The sequence below is a fragment of the Saccopteryx bilineata genome, chromosome 8 (genome assembly GCF_036850765.1).
Source record: "Saccopteryx bilineata isolate mSacBil1 chromosome 8, mSacBil1_pri_phased_curated, whole genome shotgun sequence".
NCBI classification, from domain to species: domain Eukaryota; kingdom Metazoa; phylum Chordata; class Mammalia; order Chiroptera; family Emballonuridae; genus Saccopteryx; species Saccopteryx bilineata.
The window spans coordinates 86799875-86812875 of NC_089497.1; the positions used below are offsets into that span (position 1 = coordinate 86799875).

The 13001-nt window shown below is 42.9% G+C and overlaps 1 long non-coding RNA gene across 1 annotated transcript; it reads left to right on the top strand.

Moving 5' to 3' along the window:
* Window positions 1-2213: 2213 nt before the first annotated feature.
* LOC136312221 (uncharacterized) lies at window positions 2214-4409 on the top strand. The gene is made up of 3 exons (XR_010726907.1): window positions 2214-2294; window positions 3561-3693; window positions 3869-4409. It is a non-coding gene; the product is annotated as an uncharacterized lncRNA (long non-coding RNA).
* The last annotated feature ends 8592 nt before the right edge of the window (window positions 4410-13001 follow it).

Below are 13001 nucleotides of genomic sequence, written 5' to 3' on the forward strand. Positions count from 1 at the left end.
GATAAGAATGTAAAATGCTTTGACCATGTTGGAAAACAGTTTGGCAATTTGACAGTTTCTCATGAAGTTAAACACACACCTGCTATATGATTGAATTGAAATAAAAACATATTCACACATGGACATGTACAGAAATGTAGATAGCTTTGTTTTCAATACCCAAAACCTGGAAACAACCCAGTGTCCATCAACAAGTGAATGAATAAACAAGTTTTGGTAAATGTATGCAATAGAATAGTACTCAGCAATAAACTGAGTTGCAAATAACAAATGCAACAAAGATAAATTTCAAAATAATGTTGCAAAAAAGTTCATACTGTATGATTTCATTTATGTAGAATTCTAGAAAATTCAAACTGTCATGAACAGAATGCAGATTAGTGTTTGAGGAAGGAAGTGAGGACATGGGATGACTTATAAAAGGGCATGAGGAAACTTTTTGGTGTACAATGAATATGTTTATTATCTTGTGACAGTTTCACAGGTATATACATGTGTCAAAACTCTTCAAACAATGCATTCTAAGTATGTGAAGTTTATTATAATTAAATATGCCTTAATAAAATTGGAGAAAAATGAAAACAATTATGTATATTCAAAACAAAAATATTAAAGCAACCATAATAAGTTAATAGCAAAACTAAAATCTTTGAATGTCTAAATACAGTTAATTTGAGTGTGTATGAAAATATAGCGTAATACCAAAACAATCTAAAAATTATTTGCATTTAGTTCATATTTTCTGTTTTTTCTTCCTTACTCCCATATCCAAACTAAGTATGTTTACAGAAGAGAAAAACAAACCTTTCTTTCTATAAGTATGTTTACAAGAGAGGGAAAAATATCTTTCTTTCTACCCTTTATGCTCTCAGCTGGGGCCCCTGTAACAAAGATGGATTAATAAGAGAAAAACAGATGTTTGTTAACATGTACTGTTGGTACAAGCATGGAAAAGACTCAGAGAAAGAGAAAGTGTAACTAAAAAAGGTGGCTTAGAACTCCTGCTTGTGATGCATTTTGAACAAAGAACAATCAATCTGTAGAAAAATGACTGAAGAATAGCAGCTTTAGCTTTCAAATGGCAGCAAACTGTGGGAAAGTAAACATACGAGAGGAAACTGATGGAGTAAGGTTTGTTTGCAAATTCCTCTGCTGCCATCCCTGGGCTGACAAGAACCTAGAATCAACTCCAGTAAAGTGGAATTTATGGCAGATTTTATACAGAAAAGGCAAAGTGTACAATGAGAATTTCCTGTTGTTTGGCAAACCAGTTTGTAACAAATGTTTCTAGGTTTGCTCACTTGTATTGGGGCAGGACCATGTGTGTATAGGGTGCTTGCCCTCAGGGCAGCAGATTGCAAATTGCAGACTGCCTGCCACCATGTGGGGGGTTGATTGTTTGCTGGAGAAGGGGTGTTTCTGCCAAGCCTGTTTTTACTAGAGAGTGCTGAGGGGCTTAGGAGCCCTGCTGAGGTTGGTGGAGCCTGGGAGTCTGAGGTTGGGTTGGGAGAAGGAGTCCGAGTTGTGGAACTGGAGACCAAGATGGGGAGTGAAAACCCTGAGAGAAAAGGAAGCAGTTTTCCCTGCCTGTTTGCTCATCCACCATTAGGAGAGTTTGATAAAGAGAATGGCCCACCATCCTCTGGCTCCACAGTTATTTTACCATCTGCCTGAATCCAATGGGAACCTGCATGGCCATGGCGGTCCCTGGCCCTACATCTGTGTTTGCTATTTCTTAATTGCCTTCAGCTCAAAATAATTTTATCTCAAAGAGGCATACTTTAGGGGTCATATATTCTGGTTTCCTCCATCTTCATTATTCATGTAAGGTCGGTGGATAATGGTCACGTGGGGAACCCAGACCCACAAATTTTGGCTGGGACCGCCCACAACGAAGCATGTCAAAAGAAACTTCCCAGGAGCCCTTTGGAAAAAAGCAACCGTCTGCCAGCCAGTGAGATTTCACCAGGTCATATTAGCTCAACCACCCTAGGGACCCTTTAAATATCTCCCACACGGGTCATCCCTTGCGACTTCCCTGGCCTCCATCTTTCCTTGGGGCCAGGAAACCTCATCAGGCAGGATGTAGGATGTGCTCTGTACTCAATAAAGACTTTGCTATTCCACACTTGGTGGCTACGCCCCTTCCTTCCTTCTCTGTGGGGAAAAATACCTTACATTTTGGTGCCGAAACCCAGGAGGAGTTTGAATTCCACAAGGTCCACTTCTCTTCCCATCCCCTCGGAGAAAGAACCAGGATCTCTGACCTTCCACCCACTTTGGCACACGGTGCGGTAAGTCCCCTGCCTCCAGCCTTCCCCTCAGTTCTTTCCACCGAAACTTCCTCTCTAAAACCATAGCTACGTCAGGGAAGTCTTTCCATTCCAAGTGCGTGTGCTTATGGAGACGTCCCAAGCACATCCACTTTACCTTATTCTTCCGTGGCCAGAGCTTGAGTTTTGGGACGCTGATGCTCAAATCTGACCACTCCGAGGACTGAGGCGGCTGTGGGGGCACAGGAACCTCCCTCCCTAAAGAAGAAAAAACTGTTCTTCTTCTCCACTGTGGCCAGGCCACAGAACCCACTGAATTAGCCTCCTGAAGGGACTTTTGGTTTTAACTCCCTCACCAATTTAACAATCACCCAAATAGCTGGGAATAGATTGGAGATCTCTTACATTCACGGCTTCTAATTATTCACGCACCCGTCCTTAATCTCTGTGCTGCCTGTTCCACCACGCAGGCCCATTTTTTGGCCATAGAAACCTCACCTAAAACCTCCACCCCTAATCTTTCCTTCTCTGTGGACTCCCAACTCTCTCTCCCTCCTGTCTGACCCCAGGGGCGCCCCTCTCTCTCCGGACTTTTCTCTGGCCACTCTGCGGACCTCTTTTGAGCTTGGGTCTCTTCCCTCCGAGAGCCCCCTCCCCTCCTTTTGCAAAATCCTGTTTCTTATTCACCACTACCATTCTCTCTTTCTCCTCCCCTGCTGGCCAGGGGCCCCTTCTTTCTCCACTGTGTTCTTAAGTCCCTCCTCCATCAGGTTTTTCTCCACCTACTATTGGCTCTTACACCAGTTTGCAGGACCCCAGGCCCAACCCCAATTTTCTTGCAGGAAGGCCTAGCCCTGTCCTGCCTTTGGCTCCAGTGTTTCCTGCCGGATCTGGGTGCCAGGCTCCCCACAAGCATCCCTCCTCTTATTCTCAAGCTCCAAACCCTTATCTGGGACTTGTGAACACAGCATTTGAAGTTTTTAATGGTCCCAACTAGTAGAAACAGGCCAAGGCTGTTTGCCAGGCCCACATGCAGCAGAAGGTAATGCTCCAAACCTAGGCTCTTGTGGTAATCCTGAGGCCCGCAGAGCAACAGAGGCAAGGTACAGGAAATGCCTGACCCAAGGCCAAGCCTCAAAGAGAAATCCCAACAGCAACTTGCTTTTTCAGTGTGGCAACCAAGGTCACTTGTCCTGGCAGGGCCCCTGCCCGTGGCTGCCCACTGAGCCCTGCCCTGACTGCAAGCAGCCCAGTCACTGGCAAAATGATTGCCCCTTTGGGCAACAGGTTTTTCCTCAGCGCCTCTACATGGAGGAGAAGCCACCCGAATGGGAGGCCAATCCAGCCAGGTGGGTGCATCACTCAAACTCCTAGGACACAGCCTGGACTCAGAGAACGCAGGGTATGCTGCAACAAGTGGGTAAGTCCATCTCATTTCTTGTGGACACAGGGGCTACCTTATCTGTTTTTCCATCACACTCTGGACCTCTAGTTCCCTCACAGGTCTTGGTTATGGGAATGGATGGGACCCTTTCCTTTCCCCTTTTTACACCACTCCTGACATGCAGTTTTGCCTCAAGCTTGCCTCCTTACAGGACCACTGGCAGTTGGAACCACTGGACTTCATCCATCTCCAGCTCACCAAAAGGCTAGACCCTGAAAATCCTCCTATTACTCCTCTTTTTTTAAAAAATCCTTACAGAACCACATCCGTGAAGTTTCTCCAATGACGACCACACAGATGTTCCTCCTGACACCCCTCAAAGCCACCACCTTCCAATCTCCCCCTCCCCACAATGCCCCTAATCAGCAGGAAGTAGCCAGATGAATAAACAGCACCCCTTTTCTATTTAACACAAAAGATCAGAATGTAACGTGGGTGGATAATGGGGGATGGTCACGTGGGGAACCCAGACCCACGAACCTTGTCTAGGACCGCCCACAACCAAGTGTGCCAAAAGAAACTTCCCAGGAGCCATTTGGAAAAAAGCGATCATCTGCCAGCCAGTGAGATTTCACCAGGTCATATTAGCTTGACCACCCTAGGGACCCTTTAAATATCTCCCACACGGGTCACCCCTTGTGATTTCCCTGGCCTCCATTTTTCCTCAGGGCCAGGGAACCTCATCAGGCAGGATGCAGGATGTGCTCTGTACTCAATAAAGCCTTTACTATTCCACACTTGGTGGCTACGCCCCTTCCTTCCTTCTTGGTGGGGAAAAATACGTTACAATTCAGTTGGGGGAAATTTTTTTTTAATTGCTTTGTTGAGTCACTTAATATTTACTTACTGAATTAAACCTTTTTTTTTTTGTTAAGTAAGGAGGTGAAAGTGTGATAAGGTGCCAAGGAATTGTAAAACTTAGAATTAGAAAAGCCATTTTAGAAAGGAAAGGTCAGGCTTCTTACTCCCTCCTTTCTGTGAAGAATGGAGGGAGAGGAATGCAGGAGTTTTCTGGCTTGCAAGGGCAATTAGGTCAGATAAGTCATAATTTAACTACAGAGCAAGGAAGATAGAACTTATCTAAGAATCCCTTCACTTTTCTTTACTTAGAAGCCTTTGGAAAAGAATATTCATGTACCTTAATTAAGAATTCCTACACTCTGACTCACCCTCCCACCTTAAAGTCATGAGAGTAACGTATACCTCTGAACAAAGGGATCACAAGCCCCTCCTTACCCACCCTAACTGGTATGTGATTTGGTCTATAAAATCAGCCACAGAATTGTAGAGACTTGATACATGATTTGGGATTGTGCCCTGTGTAGCTAGCTGGCTAATTAATTAACTCCTCAAAAATTCATTTGGATTTGGTGTCTCTATGTAACCCATGGATTAAAGTACAATACTTTACAACATTTGGGGGCTTGTGTGGCGTTCCGTGTCACTGGGTAGAGACACTGGTCCGGTTGGCCTCTCAGAAGGTTGCTTGACCCCACTGGATCTCTAGGAGGGGCACCTCCTGAGACATGCCAGGGCTCCAGTTTTCCTGTGGGTCTCGGACAACTTCTCAGTAGACATCGATGATTCGGCAGAGAAATTGAGGAGTGTAAATTCTGACCTCTGGAGGTAAGTAAGGCAAATCTTTTGCTCTACTAAATTCTAGCTTTCTGTCTGTTTTGAATTCTAGCTTTTCTGTTTGTGACTAGTCAATTTGAAACTATTGCAGCAGAGGGACAGATGCGATCAAGCTCATGCAATAGGCTCTCCAGGGCCGAGATGTTGGCGGAGAGTTAAGTCCTGCCTCAAGCTTTTCTGGAACACATTTGTTTGTGCTCTCAGGAAAGACAATTAGTGGGGACATCTGTTTGTGCTCTCAGAAGACATTAGTGGGGACTGAGTAAGTCCTGCCTTGGACTTCCAGGATATGTCTGTTTGTGCTCTCAGGGAAGACAATTTTGGGGACTGAGTTAATTTGTCGTACCTTGAACTTCCAGGGACACCTTTGTGCTGTCTGTCCATGTCGAGATCTCATTCTTTGCTTTTATTTTTTTTGTCTGAAAACCCCTGAGTGATTGGTGTGTGAGTAGGGATCTCTGGTGCCTGCACCTGAGTTTCCAGTTTGTGGCTCCACAGTGAATAACTACAGAGTTCGAGTGGGTTCCAACCTGCAGTTCTGTGGCAACCCTCATATGGCTTAGGGTGGTATCAGATACTCTCTGATCCCAGTCAGGGCTTTATACCAACCCACCAATGCTAAGAGGTGCCTAAGCTCCCATGAGGGACGAGGCCAGGTGAGCACCTGAGAGGCTCCTGATGGGGCATCCCCTTCCTTTTTCCATTGAACTATGCCTAAAAGTCAAGTGTAAATGTAAATGGTAAATTGTCTATTCTAAAGTTTGTCTTTGTTCATCAGAGAAATATCTTGTGACACTTTCTGGTTCGGGCCACCTTCCTTGGACTTGCTAGATCTCTTTTCTTGAATCCAAGACATCCCCACATCATGTAACAGCCAAGGATGTGGGTAAAAGCTTTGTTTTAAAACTAAGCCTTAGGTTATAACGACCTGGCCTGCTTACAGCCTGTCCCCCACACTCTATGCAAACTATAAGTGAGCAAACATATGTATCATATTTACAAACTTATTTGTCCAACAGTCATACAGAAGGGAGATGTAAGTCCCTTTAGGATAGGTAGAAGCTTTTCCTACTAGAAATGAGACCACAGTAACAGTTGTTAAGAAATTGCTATATGAAATTATTCCCAGATTTAGCTTGCCCATCAGTATTGGGTCTAATTTTGGGCCTGCCTTTGTATCCAAGATCTCACAGCTAGTAGGAAAGGGACTCAATATTAATTGGAAATTACATTGTGCCTACCGGCCCCAAAGTTCAGGACAGGTAGAATGCATGAATAAGATCTTAAAGGAAACTTTAACCAAATTTGTTTTTGAAACCAGTGAATAGTGGCCCACCTTACTCCCCTTAGCCCTCCTTAGGGCGAGGTACAACCCCTACAGGGAAGGATTCAATCCTTTTGAAATAATGTTTGGAATACCCCCTCCCTTCCTACCAAAACTCAGAGGAGAAGTAAAAGCTGAGTTAAGTAACCACTCCTTCCTTAAGCACTTACAGGGTCTACAGATTACTCAGCAGCTGTCCAAAAGACTGTCTGAGAGGTGATTCCAGCACTACCAGGAGATCTGGTACATCCCCTCCAGCCTGGGGACTCAGTCTGGGTAAAGAAGTATACCACCCAAGGACTGACTCCCACGTGGACAGATCCACACATCATAATCCTGACCACTCCCACTGCTGCCAAGGTGGAAGGCATACCCGCCTGGGTCTACCACAGCCAGTTGAAGCCTGCAGTCCCAACAGAGACACCCTCGTGGACAGCAGAGACTGACCCCGCCAACCCTTGTAAGTTGACCCTGAGAAGAAGAGCATGCCCTGCTTCAGCCACAAACTGGAAGCTGGCTGGTCCACGTATGACTGATGCCTGAGGAAACTCACCAGGGAGCTCCTTTTAATTAGATTTGTGGAGGGAGGGAAACTGAGGTCAAAGGAAAGCCAGAACAAGTTATCTTAAGGTTTGATGCATGTACTGCTATGAGTCATACAGAAGGGAGATATAAGTCCCTTTGCTAGAAGGGAAGCTACAAGGTAAATGAAAAATATACATGTGCTTATAGCTACCCCATATAAAGTAACCTATAAATACTAGCTACTTAGAGGGAGGACACCTCTGAAAGGAAGTATACTTTAAAGAAAAATTACTGTTGCCAGCTTGGTTGTCACTAAAGTTTAATATTTTTAAAACTAAGAGTTCTGACTAGAAATAAATTGTATAGTTTTGATAATAAAAGGTATAAGATATAGAAATACTTTTGAAAGAAAAAGGAAGAAAGTAAGTTGTTATGAAAGCCAGTTATTTCTGAATAAATAAGACAGTTCATAAAAATTAAGGGTTTATGTATGTTGCAGAAGGTTTGTACAGGTTTTAAGAAATTAATCAGTAGCGTTTTGTCTCTTCAGTAGACTGTATTACTGTTAACGAAAGTATCAAGTCTACTTGTTACAGATGAACAAAAGGCATCACCCTTTCTATTGCATGTTACAGGTTGATGTCCCTACTTACAGGATCTGCAGATCACTAATCCTAGCCTTAACTTTAGGCCCCTGCCTACTCAACAGCCTCATGCACCTCGTTAAAATGAATCAAGAATTTGACCCATGATATAAAACCAGTGGGGAATGTGATAAAGTGCCAAGGAATTGTAAAACTTAGTATTGGCAATGTCATTTTAAAGAGGAAAAGTCAGACCTCTGTGGAGAAAGGAAAGAGAAGAATGCAGGAGCTTCCTGGCTTGCAAGGGCAACTGAGTCAGAGAAGTCATAATTTAACTACAGAGCAAGGAAGATGGAACTTATCTGAGAATCCCTTCACTTCTCTTTTCTTAAAAGCCTTTAGAAAAGAATGTGTATGTACTTTAATTAAGAATTCCTACACTCTGTCTCACCCTCCCATCCTAAAGTCAAGAGAGTAACAAAGAAATCACAAGCCCCTCTTTACCTACCCCAACCGATATGTGATTTGGTCTATAAAATCAGCCACAGAATTGTAGGGACTTGCTACATGATTTGGGATTGTGCCCTGTGTAGCTAGCTGGTTAATTAATAAACTCCTCAAAAATTCACTTGGACTTGGTGACTCTACGTAACCCGTGGATTAAGGTCCAGTACTTTACACAAAAGAGGTTGATTGGTGTGTGTGTTCGTGTGTGTATGCTTTGTGTGCTTTTCTGAGGGACATGTGGAGAGGAGGCTAGTAGTGGTAGGGATGTCTCAATTCAAAGTCTTTGCTATTTCCTCTTATTAGTCTCAAACTCTTTTGGTGTCAGGATCCATTTTGTTCTTAAAATATATTGAATACCTCACAAATCTTTTGTATATCAACATTTAATGTATTAGAAATTAAAACTGGCCCTGGCTGGTAGGCTCAGTCAGCTAAGAGCATTGTCCTGAAACGACAACGTTGCAGGTTTGATCCTCGGTCAGGGCACACATAGGAAGCAATGAAGGAATGCATGACTGAGGGGAACAACAAATGGATGCTTCTCTTCCCCCTCCCCCTTCTGTCCCTTCCTCTCTGTCTCTCTAATAACAATAAAAATTAAACCCTGGCTGGATAGTTTGGTTGGTTGGAGTATCACCCCAGAATACGAGGGTTGTTGGTTCAATTCCCTGGTCAGGGCACAGACAGGAGCAGTTTAATGTTTTGTCTCTTTCCCTGCCTCTCACAAAAAAAGAAAAAAAAAGAAAAAAAAAAGAAAAAGAAATTAGAACCTAGAATTTAAAAATGCTTATCAATTTTTAAAAATACTAAATTCATTGTATATTAATATAAATACATATTTAGGAAAAATATATTTTGAAAATTAGCGAGAAGAATGGCTTTGTTTTACATTTTTGTCAATCTCTGTAATGCCTGTGTTGTAGTAATATAAGGTTATAGTAATTAAATATATAGAAATGTAGAAAACAAAAATATAGAAGATATATAAAAGTAATTAAAATAATATTAAAAATAATTATTCAAATTAAATAAAGTTATGCCATTTGGATAGGAATTAATATAGTGGGTGTAAATGTGATAAACAGACTGACTTTTGAACAGGGCCCAGTTAGTGTGTGTGTGAAGTTATACCTAGATAAGAACATCTTAAAAAGTGGTTTGATGTAAACATTTCAGTAGATTGACATAGAGGGGATTCCCTGTGAGGAATTCCCAAAAAGGTGGTTTGAGGTGGTAATCCTGTAGATTGACACCTGTTAGAAGGCATTGGCCAGAAAAAGTACTAAAGCTGAGGGGCCCCTGCTGCAGTAGTCACCCAGACTCCAGCGTTGATGTGAACTGTCTCCATGATGCTCTGAGCTCTGACCAAAGCCAGCCGAGAGGAACACACCCACGGGGCCCCCTTAAGCTGTACCCAGGTATGCCAAAAGGATTTGTGAGTAATAAACTGTCTGTGTGATTATTGCAACTAACCTGTATGTCAGTTGTGTCTTTCCTCCAGTGGCATTTACTGTTGGCACTTATTAGTAGCCCCCTCAGGAGTAGTCTTGAAAAGGCTGCCAGCCCTGCTGACAAGCAGGAGTGTCCCACTGCACGGGGAAGTTGAATCAAAGACGTCTGATCGGAGTAGAGCTTGGGCTCTACTGGGACAGCCTGGCTTAAAGCTGGATTTTCCTAGCTGCTTCTTCATTTAATCTGTTGTGACATTGGAGGTCATGTAGCCTCTGGAGAACTCCACTGAATAGTCAGGAGAATATGAGAGTGAATAAAACAAATAACTTCTTTATATTGTTATGAAATTCTTTTTACTTCAAGGACCCCAGTAAAAGAATTTTTTTTGGCCCCAACTTTCTTCTCTGGGAGAGACTGTGAACCTATGTCTTGCAGGACCACACTTAAGTCCCAGCATAGAGTTCAACATCTATCCTGTTTTACAAGAGTTCCATTGAAAGAGAGTCAACAACATTCCAAATTTTACAAAATATTTACCAGATTAAACAGCTGAGAGTCTCAGAAATCCTAGGCTGAAAAAAAAACCAGATATGAGGCCAAAGATTATGAAGATGTTTATATATCTAATTGACATTTGTCCCCAAAGCTATAAAGAATGTATCTACACTAGACTTTTTAAAATCTTTTTTTATGGCCAGACTACTCTGAAAATTGGCCCACTAACTAAAAATCTGGACTTGCTTTAGTAATCAAAGGAACAGTCCCCTGACCACATTTTTCTTGAATGACAATAGTGTCCATTTTTTCCCAGACAACAATAGTTGGTCATTACCAGTTCTTTTAGGGGCCGAACATGGTCTTCCAGTCATGCTCAAACCAGTGAATTAATTTAATGTAATTACGTAGCAGAAAATCAGTAGTATGTACAAAAAATTCTGCTCCTTACCTCAGAATTTGGGAATTGGTGATTGTGCTTTCAGAAAAGGTCTAACCTCATTTAATGTATGGATTACATAAAGCCTATTTAAGGAACAAAAAAGTCAGTAGATTTTCTGTGCTCATTGGTTCTTGAGGTTAACTGCATACTTTTTCAGTAGGGAAAACAAAAAACAGCAAAGTCCCACCTTCCTCACAATCGCTGAGTTCTTTCAGATTTTTCTGTTTCCATTTAACCCTGTGCAATTTCATCTTGTCAGTGTATGTAGAAGACAGGTGATATATAGGTATAGCATGCTATTCCCAAGGGCTCTACTGGAACTAGTGGGACAGAACTTTGGATCTAAAACATTCAGCCAATTGAGGTTAAGGACACTTTTTGCCATCAAGCAAATTGATGGTTGCTCCCATTTTGTGTGATTAAATAACTTTCTCAGGAAAGAAACTGGATGTTAATAATTAGATGTTTCCCTAGAAAAATCTAATGGAATTGATTTAGTTTTGGTATTGTGTAGTAAAGAATCTAATCCAGGGGTTCCCAAACTTTTTACACAGGGGGCCAGTTCACTGCCCCTCAGACCGTTGGAGGGCCGGACTATAAAAAAAAACAAAACATGAACAAATCCCTATGCACACTGCACATATCTTATTTTAAAGTAAAAAAACCAAAATGGGAACAAATACAATATTTAAAATAAATAACAAGTAAATTTAAATCAACAAACTGACCAGTATATCAATGGGAACTATGCTCCTCTCACTGACCACCAATGAAAGAGGTGCCCCTTCCAGAAATGCGGCGGGGGCCGGATAAACGGCCTCAGGGGGCCACATGTGGCCCACGGGCTGTAGTTTGGGGACCCCTGATCTAATCTTTACTACTAAAAGAGGTTTGCCCTTTGTCCTCAGCTTTCTGCAAGAACTGTTTTTATTTGCCTGGGGGCATGGGTCAGTCAGATTATCGCATCGTGATATGTTCTGGGTTTTGAATCATATTATATCAGCTGACCTCCTGAAGGGTTGGAACCTGAGATCACCTCCTATATGAGGTCCCAGTAAAGACTCTGGACACCAAGGCTTGGGAAACTTCCTTGGTTGGTGATACTCAGTGTGTGTTGTCACAAATCAGTGCCAAGAAAGTGACAGTGTATGACTCCATAGCACAGGGGTCCCCAAACTACAGCCCGCAGGCCACATGTGGCCCCCTGAGGCCATTTATCTGGCGCCCGCGGCACCTCCGGAAGGGGCATCTCTTTCATTGGTGGTCACTGAGAGGAGCACACATACAGTACTACTTCCGGTGACTTGGGATGCATGCATCACGGCTCCTGAAGCATGTCTTATTGCTTGTTACGGCTAGCAGTGACAAATATGGAACCTGACATTGACCATCTGTAAAGCCAGGAGCCACAGCCAGGGCCACCATCACAGCAGCCGCCTGGCTCATGCAGGTTCGCATTGGATTCGGACAGTCGGTAAAGAAACAGCGGAGCCAAAAACTGATGGGCCATAGTCTTTAATTCTAGCTTGCACCCGGCAGGCAAGTAAAAATACACACTGGGCTCCAAAACCCAGTCACATTCAGTGCTCACAAAGCTACTGACTTATCCGAGTTTCCTAGAATCAAAGGTTTCTAGCTCACCAGACTTATTCACCTCTGTTCCCCATCTCCTTCCTTATCCCAGATACAAACTCTACACAAACTGGCATCTCACTCAGCACTCCGCCATCTTGGCTGCTTCTCCTGGCCTCCTCCACGTGGCCTTTCTCTGCTCTCCTCTGCTCTCTCTTCTAATGATAATCTCAGGAACCAAGAGCACAAGCTCCTGCTCTGTCCCCATTATATAGTGTAGAAATCCAAACCCTTAATCCAATATACAAAATAGGGAAGTCTCTAATAGTCACCCTCTGAGGCATGATAGGATTGTACCAACCCACATCAAAAATGGGTGGGAAAGGCTTAATCCCAAAACCAAGCCCCAGGCTACAAGGATTCTCAACACACATTAATATCACCTGGGCAACAGCCTCTTTAACAAAGTGAGCATAATACATTTTATCTGCCCAACACCATCTCATTAGCCAAAAGCTAATTGGAATACTGGTCAGTTTGTTGATTTAAATTTACTTGTTCTTTATTTTAAATATTGTATTTGTTCCCGTTTTGTTTTTTTACTTTAAAATAAGATATGTGCAGTGTGCATAGGGATTTGTTCATAGTTTTTTTATAGTCTGGCCCTCCAACGGTCTGAGGGACAGTGAACTGACCCCTGTGTGAAAAGGTTGGGGACCCCTGCCTTAGTTGTTCATTGATTGTTTTC